General features: G+C 45.0%; 1 protein-coding gene across 1 annotated transcript in view; it reads left to right on the top strand.

Annotated features, from left to right (window-relative positions):
• Positions 1-106: 106 nt before the first annotated feature.
• Positions 107-21,529, top strand: part of DGLUCY (D-glutamate cyclase) — a 97,756-nt gene continuing 76,333 nt past the window's right edge. Inside the window, exon 1 of the mRNA XM_045572344.1 lies at positions 107-219. The gene's annotated coding sequence lies outside the window, so the exon portion shown is untranslated. The remainder of the gene's footprint in view (positions 220-21,529) is intronic.

Raw genomic sequence — 21,529 nt, 5'->3', positions numbered from 1 at the left:
TATGATGTGGCCAATGAGGTGTGGGCCGATGTGATGTGTGCCATCTCTAGGCCTGGCAAAGAAAACCCCTGGCAAAGAAAACCCACACTTCCTTCTCTTCCCACAGCATTGCAAAGACCATATATTGAGTGAGGGGGTGACACAATTTAGAAGAATCCTGAACCTCTGGGTCTCCATTTGAAGAAGAGCCACCATGACCTACATCAGACCTACTGTCATGTGAGCAATAAGTAAATATTATTGGACATAAGCCACTGCCATGTTGTTTGCTACTAAAGTATAATTGAGCTATCCTGGTGATTTCACAAGTGAATTTTTGATGAGAGAAAATTCTGGGTCGATGCAGATGCAAAATACTGAGACAGGCAACGATCCTATTGTATTTTAGGGATTGAGAGAATGACAATAGGGTGTTGAGGTGTGTGAGGCAGAAAGCAGGCGTTGAGGTGTGAGAGGCAGGCAAGTACCCAGACCCAAAGTGTGTGGTAGGACTTATATTTTTGGAGTTTTTCCTGTGTGGAGTTAAAAGCAATGGAAGGAATTTAAACAGTGGGATGATATAATTGGGATAGTATTTTCAGAAGGTCACTGTGGTTAGTGGTTAGCGAGCTGGAGGGAGCAAGAGGGAATATAGGGAGACCAGAAGGGAGATTATCACTGTAGTCTGGGAAACAGATGATAATGGGTGTAGTCGATATGAGAAGGAAAATAATGTTTCTAGATATACACAAGATACTCCCCCAAAAATGTATATACACTTGAAATAATTATTAACTCCAGTGCGTTAAATCTGAAAAGAAAGAAACATTGGAATTAATAATTGTTCAAAGTGTGCACTAGTATATATTGTTTTATATTGTTAAAATACCCTTTATTTGGGACTTCATGAGTTATTGGATTTGGTGGGTAAGGGAAAAGGGGGCATCTGAATTGCACCAAGTTTTTAGCATGAAGAATTGGGTAGATGGAAGAGGATAGGGGTAAATTTAAGTAAAAGCATAGACCAGAGAATATCAAAAGTTTAAATTCAAAATATCCAATGCCAATATTAAATAGCTATATGATGTTAAATATAAGTCCGATCACACACTTTGGGACTGGGTATTTGCCTGCCTCCCACACCTCACTGTTTGCTGTCTGTGTTATGACCCTATTGCCATTCTTGCAATCCCTAAAATATAATAGGCTCTTTGCCTGCCTCAGTACTTGAGAACTGCAAGAAAGTCTAGCATGGAGTCTTGAGAACTACAGAGGGGTCTAGCACAGAAATATAACTGTTTGGCTCAGTGGATAGTGCGTCGGTCTGCGGACCGAAAGGTCCCAGGTTCGATTCCGGTCAAGGGCATGTACATTGGTTGCAGGCACATCCCCGGCAGGGGGTGTGCAGGAGGTAGCTGGTCAATGTTTCTCTCTCATCGACATTTCTAGCTCTCTATCCCTCTTCCTTCCTCTCTGTGGAAAATCAATAAGATATTAAAAAAAAAAAAAAAGAATCACTGGCATATGGATGATACTTGAAGCCAGAGGTATGAAGAAGATTAATTAAGGCGAGAATGAGCAGAAGGAGGGAAGAGGAACCTAAGACTCAAGTCTTAGAAATTTCAAAATTGAGATGTTGGAATGAGAAGGTGAAACCAGAGATGTCGGAGGAGTTTTGTATCTTGGAAGCCAACATTTTTCAAGAAGGAGGGAGGGGTCAGCTATGTCACATGCCCTGAGAGGTCACATAAGATGAGGTCTGGAAAAAATCTATGAATTTGCCATCTTGGGTGCCACTGGTGACGATACCCAAGGCAGTTTTGGTAGAGCAAATGGGAAGTGAAATGGAAACAGTGTGTGTGGACAAAGTTTTCAAGGAGTTTGCCTCTGAAGGGAAATAGAAAAAGGAAGGCCCCAGCTGCAGAGACCCAGGGAATGTTTTGTAATTTACTTTTTACTTTCAAATAATTCTGAAATTTCAGAAGAGTTTCAAAAGCAGTACAGAATTTTACACAACCTCCACAGCGCTTACTCTAATATTAACATGTTACATACCATAGTTCAGTAACCAAACAGGAATTAACATTGGTGCAATACTATTAAATAAACTTCAGACTCTGTAGATTTCACCACTTTTCCATAAAAAAGTGATTTTTATATGTCTAAATGGTCCAAAAAGAATTAAAAGAAGAAGAGTATACTGTGACATGTGATGTTTACATTTCAATGCCCAAAAAGCATTACTGGAACACTAGAGGCTCAGCCCGCACAAAATCATGCACTAGTAGCTCGCTTCCACTTGCCTCAGCTGGCCGCCCCGCTCATCGCCACTCAAAGCTCGCTGCCCACCCTCCACCACTCACAGCTCTCCACCACTAGTAGCTCAAACCCCACCCTGTCCATCGAGAGAGCTGCTGCTTGTTTGGTCATTATGGCATGAGCCTTTTATATAAGAGACTAGAGGCCCAGTGCATGAAATTAGTGCATGGGGGGTGTTCCTCAGCCTGGCCTGTACTCTCTCCAGTTCGGGACTCCTCAGGTGATGTCTGACCGCCTCTTGCAATCTGGGACCATTGGCCCCTAACCACTCACCTATCTGCCTGCCTGAACACTCCTAACCCTTCTGCCTGCCTGCCTGATTAAGCCTAATCACCTCTGCCTGCCTGATCACCCCTAATTTCTCCCCTGCTGGCCTAATCACCCCAACTGCCTCTGCCTCACCCTGCACCTGGGACCCAGGATTCCCTCCCTCTAGCCCACATGTGTCAAACACAAGGCCCGCAGGCCAAATCCGTCCCACCAGGCCTTGCAATGTGGCCCGCACCACGCTGTCATCACTGCACTCCGCTGCGTTTCCATCACAATGACAGTTTATGACTGTTCAGTAAACCATTCGGCCCGCGATTTAGGCTGGATTTTAGATTTTGGCCTCTTCTCTGATTGAGTTCGACACCCCTACTAGCCAATCCCAGGCACCCAGGACCTGGGCGAGTTTCACCCAGGCCAACTGCAACTGCTGGCACCCAGGACTGTGGGGCATGCGGCTTGTCCCTCTCCCAGGCTGGTCTCCATTCCTCTCTCACAAGCTCATTTGTGTCTGGCTGGTCCCCATTCCTCTCTTCCCAGTGTTGAGTGTCTGAGGCATGAGGGCGTGACAACTATTTGCATATTAGCTCTTTATTATATTGGATAACCATGTTCTTTCTCTGTCCAGGTTGCAATCTAGGATCCTATATCATATATAGTTGTCATGGCTCCTTAGCCTCTTCCACTGTGAGCTGGCTGAGAGGTTTGCCTTTGATGGAGGGAAGCCCCAAATCCTTCACCAAGAAAGGAGAGAGAGAGGATGGGCTGGAGGCAGGCGTGAATCAACTTGTAGACAAGAATTTCTTGGGTCACATCATATCGGTATCCCTGACATTTAGAATAGGCTCTAGCCCAAAGAGGGCTTTCAGTAAACGCTTGTTGAATAAATGAGTGAATGAAAGAGTTGGAAACCTCCATTTGAAGAGTAGGAGCCAATTCAGGGAGCCAGTAAAGCAGGAATAAGTCCCATGAGCTGATTGGGTAGCAGAGAGTTTATTTCAGAGACACAAGTCCTGTGCTGAGAGATGGGTGGAGATGCACTTGGGAAGTGAGGATAGAGGAAACAGTTTGGAACAGTGACTGAGGAAAATAAACATAGGGGGGCCAACTTGGGTAATTGCTGACTAGCACTGAGGGCCCAGGTGGAGTTAGAAAGCCCGAATCAGGAGAGTTAAAAGCCTTCCTCTTGCAACTTACATCCCCCCTGGGGATTGGAGACCAGCAGTTGGGCAGGAACCTCATTGCAGTGAGTGGCCTGGGGCCCAAGCTGGATGAGCAGGCAGTGAAGCCAAGAAAAAACTGCTAGCCTGTGAGCACAGGCCTGAGTCCAGGAGTCAGAGCTTATTAACATAAGTGAGGGGAACAGCAGTTGGCAGCCTGGGCTGCGCCCTGGAGTCACCTGGGATACTGTAAAACAAAAACAAACCTCCCATCCTGAAAAGGGGGACTTCATTGGCCTGGGGCGGGGCCTGGACTTGGGATTTTTTTTTTTTTTTTTTTTTTTAGTTCCCCACGTGATTATAATGTGGAACCAGTTTTGTTACAACTCTAATGTACAACCGACAGAGGAGAGGATGGTTAAGTAGGAGCAAATTGGAGTGTTGAAACAACAGCAGCTTTGCAGAGGTAATGATGATGCAGGATAGGGAAGGAAAAAAATATATAAATTGGGGGCTGAACACACCGGGGGAAAAAACGAGAGGGAGTTAAGGGATCAGACGGTAACATGCAAGCATGGCTTGGAGTCAAAGGAGGAAGCGTTCTTAAAAGGGGCAAGAAATGGACAGTGGTCCGGATGTAGTTGCTGGAATTGAGGAAAACATCACTCGTTCCCCCCCAACCCTGAGGGATGGGCAAATAGGGAGGGCCGCCGCTCTGTCTGTGAAATGGGAAGAGAAAGCCAGGTTTCTGCTAACGCTGGGAAGAGTACTAGAGGAAAAAGCTTGAAAATATATGCTTGTTCCTTTAGAAACTGCCTTTTTCCAGGCCTGCTAGCACCCGGTGCCAGAATGGGGCTCCCTGCTCACCCTTTATCTTGTGGGCCTGTGTCTGTGGCACCGTGCCACCGGGCTTCATTGATCTTGGCCGGGAGGGGCGGGTGAAGCAAAGCGAGGAGGGCCGAGTCCGTGTGAGCCTTTAGGGCTAAAGAGCGAGAAACTCCTCGCCTTTGGATTTGTAAGAATTAAGGAAGGTCAGAGACTTGCCACATCACACTTCCCCCCTCCCCCGCCCTCCTCTGCCTTTAACTGGCTCCATAAGAATACTCAGATGTATAGTCAGATAAGAAAGAACTTCTCTCAACAAGTCAAAAACAACATTATCAGCATCTTGATCCTGTTTTTGACCTTGTGAGGTCTTTCGCGTGCGTGTGATATAGATCCAGGAAGGTTAAGAACATGCTGCAGGCTGCAGGGACCAGCCCTGAGGGAGTGTGAAGTTCATGTTCTTGGAAGCCATCCATCCACTGTTGAAGTTAACATGTTGCCACTCTCCCCAAAAAGGATGTTGGGAAGGCACAGACACACCTTGAATTCACAGACAGGGAGGAAATTCCGTGGTGGGGAGTGGGGGAAGCAGCCTTTAGGCATTTTCTCACCCCTTTCTCCCCCTTCATACATACCCTCCCCCTCGCCCCCCATTTTCCGTTATTCCAGAGAATACCTACAAAACTTAGCAACCCTCTGAATGGGGCAGAGGCAGAGCACTCAGCTGAGTGGGAAGATCCAGTCTAGGATCTGGCTGTGTGGACCTGGGAGAGATTATAGAGGCATGCATATCACAAATCCATTCAGATAAAGGTAGCAGTGACATTTTTATTCCCTGCCTCCCCACCCCTCCACCCCAAAATCTTCCAGAAGCAACGAGAGAAAAAAAAAAAAAAATGAAACAGAAACACAGAAAAAGTCCCATTTTTAATGAAACAAGGAAACTCGCAAAACCTCAGACCACAAACATGAAGTATGTCTGCTTATTACTGTAAAGTCTGTACTGAAATTGGTGACATGCTGAGAGCTAACATGCACTGCCTCTAGCAAGGAAACGTGTGTCCTTGGAAGTTGGTGTCACTTGGATTGATCCTTGGACATAGTGAGGTTTCCCCAGGGCGAGGGGGACAGGAAAGAAGTTCAGGTGTTACTCAGACAGCTGTTGAAATTGTAGCATAATGAACATGTGACTTATTCGGAGTTGTCTCTCATTGGTGACTACATCAAGAAGAAAGTCTTGCTTTAGTGCCAGGGGTCTCTAACTTACCTCTGATTTGCACTCATCTCTCTTTCTAACCAGGAAAATACAGACCTCAGACTCAGCTTCTAGCGGACAACTGTATCTAGCTAGAACTTAATATCATTGTTTTGTTTTCATTGCGGTTGACTTTAGTAATTACTTCTGCCGAAACCGGTTTGGCTCAGGGGATAGAGCGCTGGTCTGTGGACTGAAGAGTCCCAGGTTCGATTCCAGTCAAGTGCATGTACATTGGCTGCGGGCACATTCCCAGTGGGAGGTGTGCAGGAGGCAGCTGATCGATGTCTCTCTCTCATCGATGTTTCTAGCTCTCTATCCCTCTCCCTTCCTCTCTGTAAAAAAAAAATCAATAATATATATATATATATACTATATATATATATATATATATATATATATAGTATATATATATATTTTTTTAAATAGTTACTTCCTATTTATACCAAGTGATTCTGGCTTTTTTCCTTTACAAATAAGTAAGCATTGGGAATTGATTCAAAGAAGAATATGAATTATAATAGAGGTGATATGCAGAAGAGGTCAAATTGAAGAAGTGGTTCCTAAATGACTAAAATTTAGAGTTACAAGATCCAAGAATCCTGCAGGAAAAAAGTATTCTTGCAAAGAGCTAGGATGATGGCGGGGAAGGCCAACATCAAGGAGAATGCAGGCTGATGGCTATTTATTTCTGTTGACCGTGGCCTGGCTTCCAAACCAAAGGCAACTACTAGAGATGAGTAGGCGAAAGGGACAGAGAGGCAATTGCTAGATTACAGCCAGAGACTGGGTGGGAGGGCCTCGCTAGGGGCCTCAGCAGCTTCCCGAGTGCCAGAACCTGAGCATCTCAGAGATGGTCTCCTGGGAAGGAAATTAGCCGATTTGGAAACAAAATAAAGCTGCCAAGTGCCTCGTCGTCCTTCCTTCACCCCTCCCACGATGTCCCTTAACAAAGAATTCGCCATCTCACCGGAGAAATTTTAAAATTATCACCCTTGAAAAAAATCTCAGCCAAAACCGGTTTGGCTCAGTGGATAGAGCATCAGCCTGGGGACTGAAGGGTCCCGGGTTTGATTCCAGTCAAGGGCATGTACCTTGGTTACGGGCACATCCCCAGAGGAGGCGGGAGGGTGCAAGAGGCAACTGATCGGTGTTTCTCTCTCATCGATGTTTCTAACTCTATCTCTCTCCCTTCCTCTCTGTATAAAATCAATAAAATATATTTTTTTAAAATCTCAAAGAGTAGATTCAGGGGTACAAATAAGGGATGACAGAGCAACAAGAGAGGATAAGACAGAGAAGCAGAGCACAAGAAAGGAAGGCTGCTAAGCCCAAGGAGGATGAACACAAGTGAAAACATGTGGAACAATGCTGAAAAGGACAAAGAAGTGTTAACAATTATAAAAATGCGGTCGTTATGGAAAACAGACCATGGAGATCCAAGATATGAGGAACATCATTCCTGAAGACGCTCCCGGAACAGATGGGACAATAGAGGAAACTTCACCGAAAGGAAGACTTGAGTCAGCAGGTAGAAAGCACACCCTGTGTCAAGGTGAGATTTGCTCCGAGTGATCAATAATAAAGTACGCCAGATAAAACAATGTCAAGGAAGCGAGCTGTACAGAAGTTAAGAGCAGGAAGGGGTGAGTCATTAACGTTATACTGCACCCAGTTGTCCCGTAAGTGTGAAGAAGACTCTTGGCAGTCATTGGCAAGCACAAAAAAGAACTCGGGGTTTGCACATTCTTGAAAAAAAAGAAAATTCTTTATACTGAAATCCGGATAAATCCAAATCAAAAGGAGAATTGAGGAATTTTTTTTAAATACTGAAGGTGAGCTTTGAATTGTTTTAAATACAGAATTGTTTTAAATACTAAACAACTGTGGGATTTATCGTTTAAGAACAAAATGGAAATACCACAAAGCCTTGCCCTGTCAAAGTAATTATATTCCCAACAAAAATTGGGAAGTGAGGGGGCAGGGCAGTGGGCGAGGACTTGTAAACGTACTCATCTTTAACGTCAGAGACACAATCACTCTGAATAAAAAAGTGCGTGAACTGTGGCTTTTTAATGAAAGCCTGATTCCAACTTCTCGACAGTTTTTGTATTAGTGGGGTTTTTTTTTAAGGGGGTAATTTTTGTGGTAGAGAAACATTTAACTGAAGTGCAGCGTCTTCTGTTTTACTTCAGTTACACTTTCTATAAGACTGAATCTGAATCATTTTACTGAAAGGTAATTTGCAGAGTAAAACCCCACCGTTGTCCATTGATCTTTCTGCTCTGTTTCCATGCACCAGGACCTGTTGAGATGATATATTCCAAATGTTGGTAGCTGTTTCTGGGAAGCGAGGTTATGGTCATGTTTTTAAAAAAAACATCCTCTGCGTCCTTTTTGGTTATTTTTATCATAAAACAGTTACATAAAAATAGTAGTCATGTTTCTGAGTAATGTGGTAGAACAATGAGATGGCCTGGATGATCTTTGTTCCCAGATGATACTGCTGTAGTAATGTTATGTTACATGATAGAAAGGGTTTTACATGTAATTAAAGTCATTCATTAGTTGACTTTAAGACTGGGAGATAATCTGGATAGGACTAACTACATGAGCACTTTTTTTTTTTAAATATATTTTTATTGATTTCAGAGAGGAAGGGAGAGGGAGAGAGAAATAGAAACATCGATGATGAGAGAATCATCTATCGGCTGCCTCCTGCATGCCTTCCTGCAGGGGGATCGAGCCCACAACCTGGGCATGTGCCTTTAACAAAACTCGAACAGGAGGCCCTTCAGTCCGCAGGCTGAAGCTTTATCCACTGAGCCAAACCAGCTAGGGCAAAAATATATTTTTAAAAATGGATTTTAAATGAATAAATAGACACGTTGGGGCCAGAAAGCTAGAGATGGGGGGTGGGGGATGGGGTGGGAAAGGCAGGATAGAGGATAGGAAAGCAACACAGTGGAAGGGTGAGTAGATAAAAAATAGTGAAAGTACCCCTCCCCACCTCTTCCAGTCTGATGCCTCAGAAACAATCATTTTAAGTGTAGATATTAGATATTCTGGTGTCATCTCTATATCTTTCAATAACAGACTCCTATCGCTATTATTGATTTGTTTTATACCTGACCCATCTCCCTCCTATGTGATAAATGAGGATGAAGCTCACGTTCACCAGCATTCCCGCTTCACTTCCTGCAGTGACATAACTTCAGGCTCCCTGTGTTACTCTGATCCACCTTTTCTTCTTTCCCATCCGCTAAGATTAGCATCTCTTGACTGCTTGCTTTCTAGGACGAATGCAGCAGCATCCCTAACTTCCCTTCCGCTTCTGCCTCCCAGCTTCTGCCATATGCAATTTAAGGCTCAGGATTTACATTCTTTTTTTATATCATAGTTAACTCTTGCGTAGACGGGTCCTTAAAAAACACAAAAATCCATTGAACGGGCTCTGGCACACTTAACACGGACGGGGGCGAGAGGCTGGGCGTTAAGCCCGAGAGTGTTCCATCCCACAGGCCCACAATGCGTCCAGACGCTTCTTAGTTTGCTCAGACACGTGAGGTGCTGAGGGGGGGTCCAGCGGCTGGGATTCCGTGTGTGCTGCGAGAAGATCATTGGAGCGGGAAAGCCCTGGCACAGAGACCACTTTCCCTGTGCCAAGTGTGGGGAGAGGCTTGAAACAACAACTCTGATTGAGAAGGAAAGTGAAATCTATTGGAAAGGATGCTCTGCAAGGAACTTTGGTCCTCGGGATGTGGCCGTGGCCAAGGAGTCAGGATACCTAGTTCACGTTCAGAAAAGGGGTAAACCCAGAACTGAGATCACACGCTGGGCGCAGGTAACCTACAGCCTAGGCACAGATCCCCGGCCACGAGCTGCTGTGAAGCCTGTCAGCACTTACAGACGGCACGGGGCCCTCTGCGTGGACAGGCTGGCTGCTTTGTGGGAAGACAGCACTGCATCCTTTTGCTGTACTCGTCAGCATTTTCTAGAACCATTTCTTTTACATTTTAAGCAAAACTTCAGCTTGAAAAAAAAAAAAAAGAACAGGAAGTCCCTTAAACAGCATTTACATTGTTGTGACTCTGTACATACTGTTCTCTCAAGAGACAAAAATGTTTATACACGTTGTTCTTCCTTTAATGCTACAACTCCACCACTACCCCTCCCCGGATTTTCTGTTTGCATTTCTTTTATACTGTTGCTTTTTTTCTTTATCATTGTCTCCCCTTAACGCCCCCCCGCCCCCCTGCCCCCAGTTCCTTCATCCCATCAGTTTTTTGGTTTTTTTGTTTTGTTTTTTAATATTATTTATTGATTTTGTACAGCGAGGAAGGGAGAGAGATAGAGAGCTAGAAACATCGATGAGAGAGAGTCATTGATCAGCTGCCTCTTGCACACCCCCTACTGGGGGTATGCCCGCAACCAAGGCACATGCCCCTGACCGGAATCGAACCCGGGACCTTTCTGTCCCCAAGCCGACGCTCTATCCATTGAGCCAAACCGGTTTCGGCATCCCATCAGTTTTTAAAGCTCCTCCCCTCCCCAAATTCCCTGAGGCTCTCCATCCTTCTGCTATAGAGCTGACATGATGGGATTTCCCTTTATGGCTTTTCTGGGTTAATTTCAGGTTTCCCCAAATCCAGGACTTTCTACTTCAGAGAGAGAGAGAGAGAGAGAGAGAGAGAGAGAGAGAGAGAGAGAGAGAGAGAGAGAGAGAGAGAGAGAAAGGGAAAAAGAGACATTGGTTTGTTGTCCCACTTATTTATGCATTCATTGGTTGTTTCGTGTATGTGCCCCGATCAGGGATCCAACCTGAAGCCTTGGCCTATTGGGACGATGCTCCAACCAGCTGAGCCACCTGGCAGGGCCCCTACTTCTTAAATGATGCCTTTGTTTTGCTGCTGCACATTTTCAAGAAATGGCATGTGAGAAGTCCATTTTCTAAGTCCATTTTCTAATGTGCCCAAAGGTCTTTATTCCATACTCACACTTGGATGACAGTTTGGCTGAGTGGGACATTATAGGTTGAAAATCATTTTCCTAAGAATACATTACCCCATTGCCTTCTTCCATCCAGTCTTGCCAATGAGATGTCTGTTTAATTTCGTTATTATTTTCATTCCCTTACAGATGACTTTTTGTATCATTGGAAGTTTTTCAATTGCTTTCTTCATCTTTGATGTTCTAAAAATATCAGATTATGTGACTAGATGAGTGTTTTTTTTCAAACTCTGTGTTTATCACTCAATGGACCCTTTCTGTATAGAGATGTGTGGCCTTCAGAGCTGAATAACTTTGTTGTAGCATTTTTTTCTCCCTGGATTTCCTTTATTCTCTTCTTCTGAATCTACTGTTAATTCGATATTGGACCTCCTGTATTTGTTTTCTGTGTCTTTTTAAATACTTTTTATTTTAAAAGTATCTTTTTCTTTTGGTTCTATATGTTTAGAGGGAGTACTGTAATTTTATCTTTCAAATTTACCATTGATTATTTTATAAGTTTATCACTCATAGATTTTATTTATAAGAGCTCATCTTGTCTGTCTTTTGTCTTCTTTTATGAATGAAATAGCTTCATGAGTCTTCTAAATATATTAATTGGAGCTTTTTAGTTTAGTTTGCTTTGATTTGGGTTTTCCTCCTCAAAATAACTGCTTCCTTCCGATTGTCCTCCCTCCCAACTCCGCCCCCCCCCCACTTGTTATTTATTTTAGTGTCTCTCTTTTATTATAGAGTATTTTTCTGAAGTGTCTAGAGATTCTTCATTGTCTATTTATAGTGAAGCCCAGCCCTGGCCAGTTTAGCTCAGTGGTTGAAGTGTTGGCCCTTGGATGGAAGGGTCTCGGGTTCGATTCTAGTCAATGTACGATACCTTGGTTGCATGCTCTATCCCCACCCCTAGTCAGGGTGCAAGCAGGAGGCAACCAATTAATGTGTCTCACATTGATGTTTTTCTTTCTCTCTCCCTCCCTCCCTCTCTCCTGCTCCCTCCTCCCTTCCACTCTCTCTAAAAAAAAAAAAAAAAAATCAATGGCCGAAACCGGTTTGGCTCAATGGATGGAGCGTTGGCTTGGGGACTGAAGGGTCCCAGGTTCGATTCCGGTCAAGGGCATGTACCTTTGTTGCGGGCACATCCCCAGTGGGGGGTGTGCAAGAGGCAGCTGATGGATGACTCTCTATCATCGATGTTTCTAACTCTCTATCTCTCTCCCTTCCTCTCTGTAAAAAATCAATAAAATATATTTAAAAAGAAAATAAATAAATAAATAAATAGGAAAAAAATATCCTCAGGTGAGGATAAAAAAACAAAAAAGTGAAGCCCAAAAGAATTGATTGGGAGATCTGTGTGTCAAGGCGTGTTGACCAGAAAGCTGCTAATGCCTGGGAGTCCTGGATGCTAGAAAGCGCTGGTTTCCCTCCTTTGGAGATAATTGATTTTTTTTAAAGAGTGGAACCTGCCAGCACCTTTCCTGGATGATAGGGACCTAGGGATGGGGTGAAGGGGAAAAGCCTGGTTGTTCCAGAGGCAGACTTTCCGTTCATTCTCCTGATTTCAACCCTGTACCTTTAGTGTTGTCACAACTGAGTTTCTCTGAGATTCACCCAGGAAGATCCTCCTCCTCATGTCTTATATCTCTCCCTGTCTATTCCAGACAGTGGTCTCCAACCTCCTGCCAATCCTTGGATGATGGCATCCCACTTGGGGAAACACCCATCTAGACTAGCTTTTTCATTCCTGGCATCACAGAGCTAGTGAAGGCCAGGGCCTGGACACAAACCGACCCTCTGATTCCAAACTTGAGCTTCCTGCTAGTCACCACCGCGTTCTAGCAACTGCATGGTTAAGCTCAGATAAAGAACGGTGAGAATTTGGAGTCTATTTTTCAATAGACATTCAAGATTTATTGACGATGAAGTGCTTACAGAACCTTAGGATCATATTCTTTCCTTCATATGTTTGAAAGGGAAATACTTGCACGGGCCAGAGAGAGAAAGTGTAGCAGCCCCTGGGGGCGGGGCAAAGGGATGCACACACCTTACGCCAAGTGGCCATCACTCCTCAGAGGCAGCCAGCTGCCGCCACGCAGGGACGCTGGCCAATCATAGCATAACCACCTTCCAGTTTTTCAAGAAACATCCAAATCCAGATTGCTAAGTAATGTTGTTTGGTGACGATTTAGGAGGTTGGCAGGTGATTCAAGTTCAACCCTGGCTGTAGGCCAACTGCAGGCCAGCTGGAGGGACCCAACGTTGCCCATGGAAGAGAGAACCTGAAACCAGTCTGTGGAGGGAATAGAAAGTGAAAGCCATGCAGGACCCGCCAGGCAATCACAGAAACTGGGCTAAGACAAACCAAGGATTTTGTCGTCTTTGAGCCCCGACCGTCTGGGAGGTGGGTCTGGGGATCATTTCCAACTTCTCCTAACATTTGGCCCCACTGCCTCTCTTACACCCTAAGCTATCTAGTTTCTCTCCCTTTTTTCTCTTTTGTCATTTTATTTAAAGAAATCTTCCTGCCCTAACCAGTTTGGCTCAGTGAATAGAACATCAGCCTGCAGATTCAAGGGTCCCAGGTTCGATTCCGGTCAAGGGCATGTAACTGGGTTGCAGGCACATCCCCAGTAAAGGGTGTGCAGGAGACAGCTGATAGATGTTTTTCTCTCATCGATGTTTCTAGCTCTCTATCCCTCTCCCTTCCTCTTTGTTAAAAAAAAAAAAAAAAAAAAAAATCAATAAAATATATTTAAAAAAAAGAAAAAGAAAATAAATCTTCCTCCTTTTGGGTGACAGAGCCACGAGTCCATCTAAAGGACTCTCATGCAGCCTGGCCCGGCGTGGCTCCATCATTGAGCATCAACCTAGGAACCAGGAGGTCATGGTTTGATTTCCGGTCAGGGCACATGCCTGGGTGGTGGGCTCGATCCCCAGTGTGGGGCATGAGGAGGCAGCCAATCAGTGCTTCCCTCTCATCATAGTGTTTCTATCTCTCACTCCCTCTCTCTTCAAGGAAAAGGACTCATGCATACTATAGCCAGGTATTGAAGAGGGTGAGGAGGGAGGCTAGGATCAGAATTTCTGAGGAGTGGTTTGGTCCTGGCATAGCTACTATGCTATGTTTGCATACTCTGGTGACAAGGGGCAGCTTTTAGCCACAGGCCTGCCTGGAGGCTGGGAAACGGACCAAAAACCATTTAACATCATTGAACCCGAACGTCTCCATCTAAAAAACTGGGATAATAGAAATAGCTGTTTGTACTTCAGAGTGTTGTTCCGAGAACCAGTGCGATAATGGGCAAGGTGTAGGGTGACAGCCAATGAACCGTCGCTTCTGTTGGCAAAATGAAGGATGTGTTTGGATTGTACAAGGGGGGGACAGGGAACAAACCTCAGAAATATCCCAAGGTTACTCTGTGCTGAAACCTCCAGTCCTTTCAGGGCTGATGTCATCCCACCTAAAGCACTGGACTGCAGTTTATTTTGTTAAAAAATAGACTTCAATAAGCAGACACCTAAAAATCACATTAGAAAAGAAAGGGAACCTGTCATCGGAAGTCTATGTGAAATATGCCGACTCCTGTATCCCAACGACTGCACTTCCAGGGGACCTGGGTCCTCCTTGGTTTTCAGGAACTCCTTGAAGTGCCGGTCTCCTCCGTGAGCATCCCCTTCACCCCTTACAATCTCTTGGGAAACTGACTTAACTGTGGAGACACGGCCACGCTGAGTTCTAATTCAACTCAACTATCAGAAGACCAGGAACATTTACATTTCCTTTGGCTGGGAGATTACCTGCTTCTCAGGCATGGGTGGGGGCCAGTTGGATTGCCCTGAAGGGTGTCCCAAATCAGTTTGGGGGTTCCCTTGTAGGGGTGTCGAACTCAATCAGAGAAGGGGCCAAAATCTAAAATCCAGCCTAAATCGCGGGCCGAATGGTTTACTGAACAGTCATAAACTGTCATTGTGATGGAAACGCAGCAGAGTGCAGTGATGACAGCGCGGTGCGGGCCACATTGCAAGGCCTGGTGGGACGGATTTGGCCCGCGGGCCTTGTGTTTAACACATGTGCCTTAGGGTGTGGGGTGGCCTGGGTGAGGGGCCTGTGGTGGTTTGCAGGTCAGCCATAGCCCCTGTTGACCCAAGCAGAGGCCCTGGTATCTGGAATTTATTTACCTTCTACAATTGAAACTTTGTAGCCTGGAGCAGAGCCAAGCCTCCTGCTTGCTCCTTGGCTGCAGCTATTTCTGTTTGGATTTGTTTACCTTCTATAATTGAAACCTTGTGGCCTTGAGTGGAGGCCTAAGCCAGCAAGGGCAGGCAGAAAGCTTGGCTGCCTCCGTTGCCTGGGAAACCCAAGCCTCCCTCCTTCTCTCTGTAGCTGTAGCTATTTTGGTTGGGTTTATTTGCATATTCGCTCTAATTGGCCGGTGGGCTTGGCTGGTGGGTGTAGCAGAGTGATGATTAATTTGCATATTACTCTTTTATTAGGTAGGATAGGACATGCATGCCCAAACTTTTATTGCCAAGAGTGCACAATAAGTTATACTCCATGACATTTTTCAATTGCTGACTATGACAAGGGGTAACAAAATTTTTTGCTAACGGGCCAAGAGGCAAAATGAAGGCTATTATATAGATACTCTTGTAATTAGAGAGAAAACAAAGTTTTACAAATTTTATTGATGAAATAAAAATATAATGATCATATCTGAATATAATATTTTGTCATATCTGTCTGCTAATGAGAAGAATGGAATTCCTTCCAATGGAAAATAGAATATTTTCACTTAAGTGGGGCTCAGTTAGTGTTCCCTATTATCTGATCAACTGTGATTTTTTTTTTTTTATCTATAAGAATCTTTTTTAACTTGAGGCCCCAAAACAGTGAGCAGATTTGGCCAGAGGCCATAGTTTGCTGATACCTGGACTCTGCCATTAGTCTCAAACTCCTCCACAATACAGTCCCAAATTCCTTCCCAGCTTTGATCACTGCTGCTCCCCTGACGGAATATTTTTTAAAATCCAACTCGATTACTGGTGTTCCTTGGACATTCTTTGGTCTTTTCTTGAAAGTCCTCATTGTCCAATAGAACAAGGAGAAATCAAGAAGATCTGGGTTCTGTCACTTAAAAGCTCTATGCCTTTTGGGCAAGTGATTGAACCTCTCTGCGCCTCAATTTTTTCATGTCTATGTAACCTGGTTGTCAAGCTTCAACACGCTGTGGGCAAAGTTGGAGCCACCGGTTTTCCTGATGCTTGTCCCACCTTCTCCTACAGTGCCCTTCGTCCCAGATGAAGCCTTCCTCCATGACTTCTGGGGGTCCCACCCGAATAAGCCCATGCCTGCTGGACACCACCATTGTCCAGGTGTCACTGAGGTCTGGACACCAGAGAATTTTGGTCAATCCTCTTGGATGATGCAGGAGGGAGGCTGCCTTGTCCTGTCTATAGTTCATTGTTGCGGGAGGCCGGGTGGGGGCATCAGAGGAATATTACTTGTGGCCCAATATTTAAGAGAATTTCTGGTAAAATAATCCTTTCCATGTCAGCCCCCACCCCACAAACCTCAGAGAGGAGATCACTGGGGCCTGAGCCAAGAAAAGGCTCAAAGGGCCAGCCGGGAGACTAATGCGGGAGCCACCCTGCTTTTCTGAGGACCATGACATTTTTATCAAGGAAATCTCTGCCTGGCTGAGATGCTGCTTCTCCTAGGATATCCCTCCCAAAGGCTGTTAGTCCCTCCATAAACAGTCCTCTGCTGAGCTTATTTAACCCATTCACTTGGATTTGAGGAAAGACACCTCCCCCTCCCCCCCCCCATTACATTTTTAGGGTCAAGAATAAGAGCAATGACTCAAATGCAACTTCCTTGTGCATTAAATGGTAGCTTAGAACAAGCATACAGAACTCTGCTTCCACTGAGGCATGCAGCTGAGTTCTGCCTGGATCTTTCATTCCAAGCTCTGGTGACCTGGTTCTTCTCATGCGGGATGACATGGCTCGAGGGGGCAGTCACCCCCATATGCACTGATAACTTCTAGGGTTTTTCCCAGGTGCAAGTGTGCACAGATTATGCAGGGTCTGTGGCATCCGTTTCCTCCTGAAGGCTGCCAGATGTGTCTGTCTGATGTGAACGGCCCCACCTCTTCGGCTCCAGACCTCACCTGTTGGGAGGTTGCAGATGCTCCCCAGCACTGCCCAGCTGTACTGCATTATTTCACGTCTTGCTTCTGTGTGGTCTCAGCCGACTTGGACTGGGTGGAAGTAGAGCTTCCTGATCTAGTCCGGCGGAATCACATCTGGGTTGTTACCATCCCCCAAGTGGGAACCACTGTGCAAATATACTTCTAATGGCTGCACAGATCTTATCATAAAACTATGACTTATTGAACCATTCCCCTGTTGTTAAGCAAGTGTCACTTTCCAATTGTTTGCTTTTATAAAAATTGCTTCAGTGAATGTATTTGCACACGAGTCTTTGTGCCATTCCATGTGAAATGTACACAATCGTGATGAAACCGAATGACAAAGCAGACACTGCCTGAGTAGCAGGTAATCTCCCAGCCAAAGGAAATGTAGATAAAGGAGCAGTCGGCGCTGGCCCGGTGGTTAGTTTTCTTATTCATTCAACAGACTTTCCTGAGCCCTCTCTGTGCACCAGGGTTACCAGGGGCTACAGAGACAAACCCAGATAAACCTGCATTTAAGAACCTCTTGGCTGGGCAAGAGGAGACAGGCATGAACACAAGTGTGTCCAATCATGTGTTGGGGGTTCTGATAGGAGCCTGTTTAGAAGCTGAGGGGGGTGAAAATGGAAGAATGCTCAAACCCATGGAGGTATGGAGGTGAGGGCTCAGAGGAACTTCACAGAGGTGGGCTCACTTGGGTGAAGTATTGAGAGATGAGTGGGCGTGGGCAAGGGGTGGAGAGGGCATTCCAGGCATGAGCAGTGGTACCGGGAACAAAAAGGCTCAGCTGGAGGAGATCTGGGGACTGTAAATACCCAGAGCCAGGAGGAGGGTGCACAGTGGGGGAATCATGTGCTAGTCCTCGGGTCAGGGTGACCCCACAGCAATTGGGAAATCAATGGTGAGAGAGTAAAGTTCTTTTTTTATAACATCCTGCAAAACACAGAATCTTCTTATGGTGTCTTCCTGGTGCATTAAACATTGGCGAGCCTTAAGAAAACTAAGCTATGTTGCTTTAATTGCTTAAAAAAAAAAGTCAATACCAATGGCAATAAAAGCTACTTTGAATGGTATGCAGTTGAGTTGCCTTAAAAAAAAAAAGGAATTTAATAACCTTGGCCTCCATTTGCTTTGAAGGGATTTGGTTGTCTGCTTTTATTCTGTAAATAAAAACTTGTGATGTTAGAACCTTGTTTTTTTTTATGGTGAGATTACTCTAGTAGGGAAAAACCGCCCTCCCCCCCCCCCCCCACTCCCATGCCTCCAGTGGGTCCTTTGAGTCCTTTTCTCCCACTATTCTTTCATCCATTCATTCACGGAATTGGTCAGTCTGTCTTTCTGTGAACAAGCATATACCTCTTTGTTGAAAACGCTAGATTAACCTCAACAACTAGGATTAAAGTAGCAGTTGTTAGAAGATAGCTTTGTACCCTGGAGGATGTGGCAGCCCCCAATGAGCAAGAAACATGCCACCGTGAAGTGTTTGGGTTGGGACATTTTGGGGTTTTAGGTTTTGATCTTTAAGTATTACATGTCCTCTGAATAAAACTGGAGAGTCCAGAGAAATAATCAAGAAATGGGGGGGAAATAACCTTCTTTCTAACCATTTAGGGACAACCTCTGCTGCTATTTTGGAATATTTTCTTCTAGTATTTTTTTCTTTGATGTTTTTTATGTGTCATGGGCCTGGGGACCCCAATGAAGTTTGTGTTCAGTACAGGCTTCATCATCCCCAGCACAGGCCTTTGGTTAGCTTTGCTAATAAGTTGTACATTTTTTATTCAGAAAGATCCACAGGCATTGTGTGCTGAATCCCCAGTTCCAACCTAAATCTACACGTTGGGAACAGTCTAAGAGAAAGAGCCCTATTTGTGGGCCTGTTCTCAGCACATTTACACCTTCACCACTTTGAGGGTTGTGGTCACTTCACAGCTATAGAACAAAGAGAGAAAGACCCAGAAGAGAGTAAGTCTCCAGGTCCAGATGTCTTACTATGGGCAAAAAAGAGTAGGAGCATTCTCAGTGGAGAGAGCATCAGCCTGTGGACTGATTTGATTCCGGTCAAGGGCATGTATCTTGGTTGCGGGCACATCTCCAGTGGGGGGTGTGCAGGAAGCAGCTGAACAATGTTTCTCTCATCGATGTTTCTAACTCTCTATCCCCCTTCTTTCCTCTCTGTGAAAAACCAATAAAATATATATAAAAAATAAAGAGTAGAAGGAGCAATCAGTAGAATAAGTCAGAGAAAGACAAATACTTATATGATTTCACTTGAATGTAGAGTCTAAAGAACAAAATAAACAAAATTGAAGCGTTCATAGACAGAGAGTGGACTGGTGATTGTCAGAGGGGCAGGAGAGGCTGAGTGAAAAAGGTGATGGAATTAAGAAGTTCAAATTGCTAGTTACACAATAGTCATAAGATGTAAAATATAGGGAATATAGTCAATAATATTGTGATAACTTTGCAGGGTGCCAGGTGGATACTGGAACTGTAAGGGGGAACACGTTGTAAAGTATATGATTGTCTAACCTCTATGCTGTACACCTGGAATTAATATGAAATAATATTGAATGTTAACTATGATTGCAAAAAAATATATAGTAGAAGGAGTAAGACAGTGTGCTCCTTGGAGTTCCTTCCTGGGAAATAGAGATGCCTCCTTGCTTCTATGTCAACTTGAGAACAGGGAAGCCAGCAGTGTTTTACTGTAATTTTTTTTATAGTATGTGGGAAATATGGGTTCCTGCCTTGGGGTCTTAGATGTTTGCCTCCAGGTCTTCCCATGGCTCACTGCTGAAGCATTGTTCACGTTTCAGCTGAGCTGTTGCTTAGAGTCACTTCCATGACCCCCAGGCCTCCTTCCACCCCGCCCCACCCCTATCACTCTCCATCTCATCACCCAACTTATTGTCTTCCTGGCATGGACCACTATCTAAAATGATCTTCTTCACATTCTTCTTTGCTTGTTTGGGGCCCATCTTCCCCCTTCTAGAATGCACGTTCCATAAAAACAGGGGGCTCCCCTGCGCCGTGTTTTGCTATATCCCCAGTACTTACCACAGTGACACTAGCAGTGCATATTGTGGAATGAATGAATGGTGCAGTCTGGCCCAAGACCCTGCACTCCTGCCTGCCCCACATCCATTCAGCCGCAAGCTTTAATAGTTCTTTCCTCTATCAACCATCCCCTCTAACACCCAGCACTATACAATAATTACAATGTTCCTACCATTCTATCTGCTCCAGTCTCTATCCCACCCTGCCACCATGTGTTCCTCCTGAATCTCACGTGCAGCTTTCCTATTTATATTCCTGCCCCTCCAAACCAATGGGCCGATTCCCAGTATGGTAGCAGAGAGGGTTATCCCAGGGCAGTACATTGGAATTGGGGGTTGGAATAAGGATGTGCAGATTGGAAGCAAAGCGATGCCTCTCTCACTAGCTTTGCTTTATTCTGTACTCACATTTAATTTTGTGTGTCAAATATTGTGAAGGGAGGGCCTGAGGTTTTGAGGTTATCAAGAAGGCTAGGATGTGGTTTTAAAGCGAAGAGAACTATTGATTGTTCTTCTCTCCTAAGTAGGTCGTGAAACCTCGCCCCTTAATGATTTCATGATCCTCCCCCCCCCCCCCCCCCCCCCCCCCCCCCCCCGTGCAGGACCTTCCTCCTGATCTCTGCTTGGGAAATACCAGCTCCTCTTTACGAGCTAGTTTTATTTTATTTTATTTTTTATTTTTAAATTTCTTTTTTGATTAAGGTATCATATATTTGTCCTCAACCCCCCATTTCCAACCCCCGCCCCACACTCATATCTCCACCCCCTATTGTCCTCAACCACTGGTTAGGCTCATATGCATGCATATACGTCCTTTGGTTGATCTCTCCCTTTTATCCCCACCCTCCCTTTTCACGGGTTAGTTTAAAGGCCGCTCCTACAATGCCCATCCACATATGTTCCCCTTCCAGTAGAGCCAACTGTGCACTGCCTAAGCCCCCTAGCACTGTGACTGCAGCTCTGAGGGGTCATTATCCGATACTTGTTCAGATTCCCCCAGCAGACTGGATGCCCCTAGGGGCACTCAGCATCCTAATCAGCTTGGGCTGCCCATTAACAACACCATAGATGGGCTTAAGTAACATCACTTTTACAGCTCCAAGTCCAAGGTCCAGATGCTGGCATGATTGGGTTTAGGTGAGGGCGCTCTTCCTGGCTTGTAGTGACTGCTTTCTCCTCTCAGTCTCCCCACATGGTGGAGCGGTAGCAGGCTCTCTGGTGTCTGTCCCTTCTAATAAGGACCCTAACCCAATCAGACCAGGGCCCCATCCACATGAGCACATCTAAACATATAATAATTACTTCCCAAGAGCTTCACCTCCAATGTATAAATTCGGGGGATTCACCAACATTCAGTCCACAGCACTCAGTAGACATTTAAAAATAAAGGACCTTAAATTCCCCCTGACCAAGGGCAGGACTGAACCCAGGGTCCAAAACAGGGCTGTACCTACAGACGGCTACAGAACA

Source organism: Pipistrellus kuhlii, unplaced genomic scaffold (genome assembly GCF_014108245.1).
Source record: "Pipistrellus kuhlii isolate mPipKuh1 unplaced genomic scaffold, mPipKuh1.p scaffold_m20_p_1, whole genome shotgun sequence".
In the NCBI taxonomy this organism is placed as follows: Eukaryota; Metazoa; Chordata; class Mammalia; order Chiroptera; family Vespertilionidae; genus Pipistrellus; species Pipistrellus kuhlii.
The sequence above is the reverse complement of the archived record's forward strand: the minus strand, read 5'-3'. Positions and strand labels throughout refer to the sequence as shown.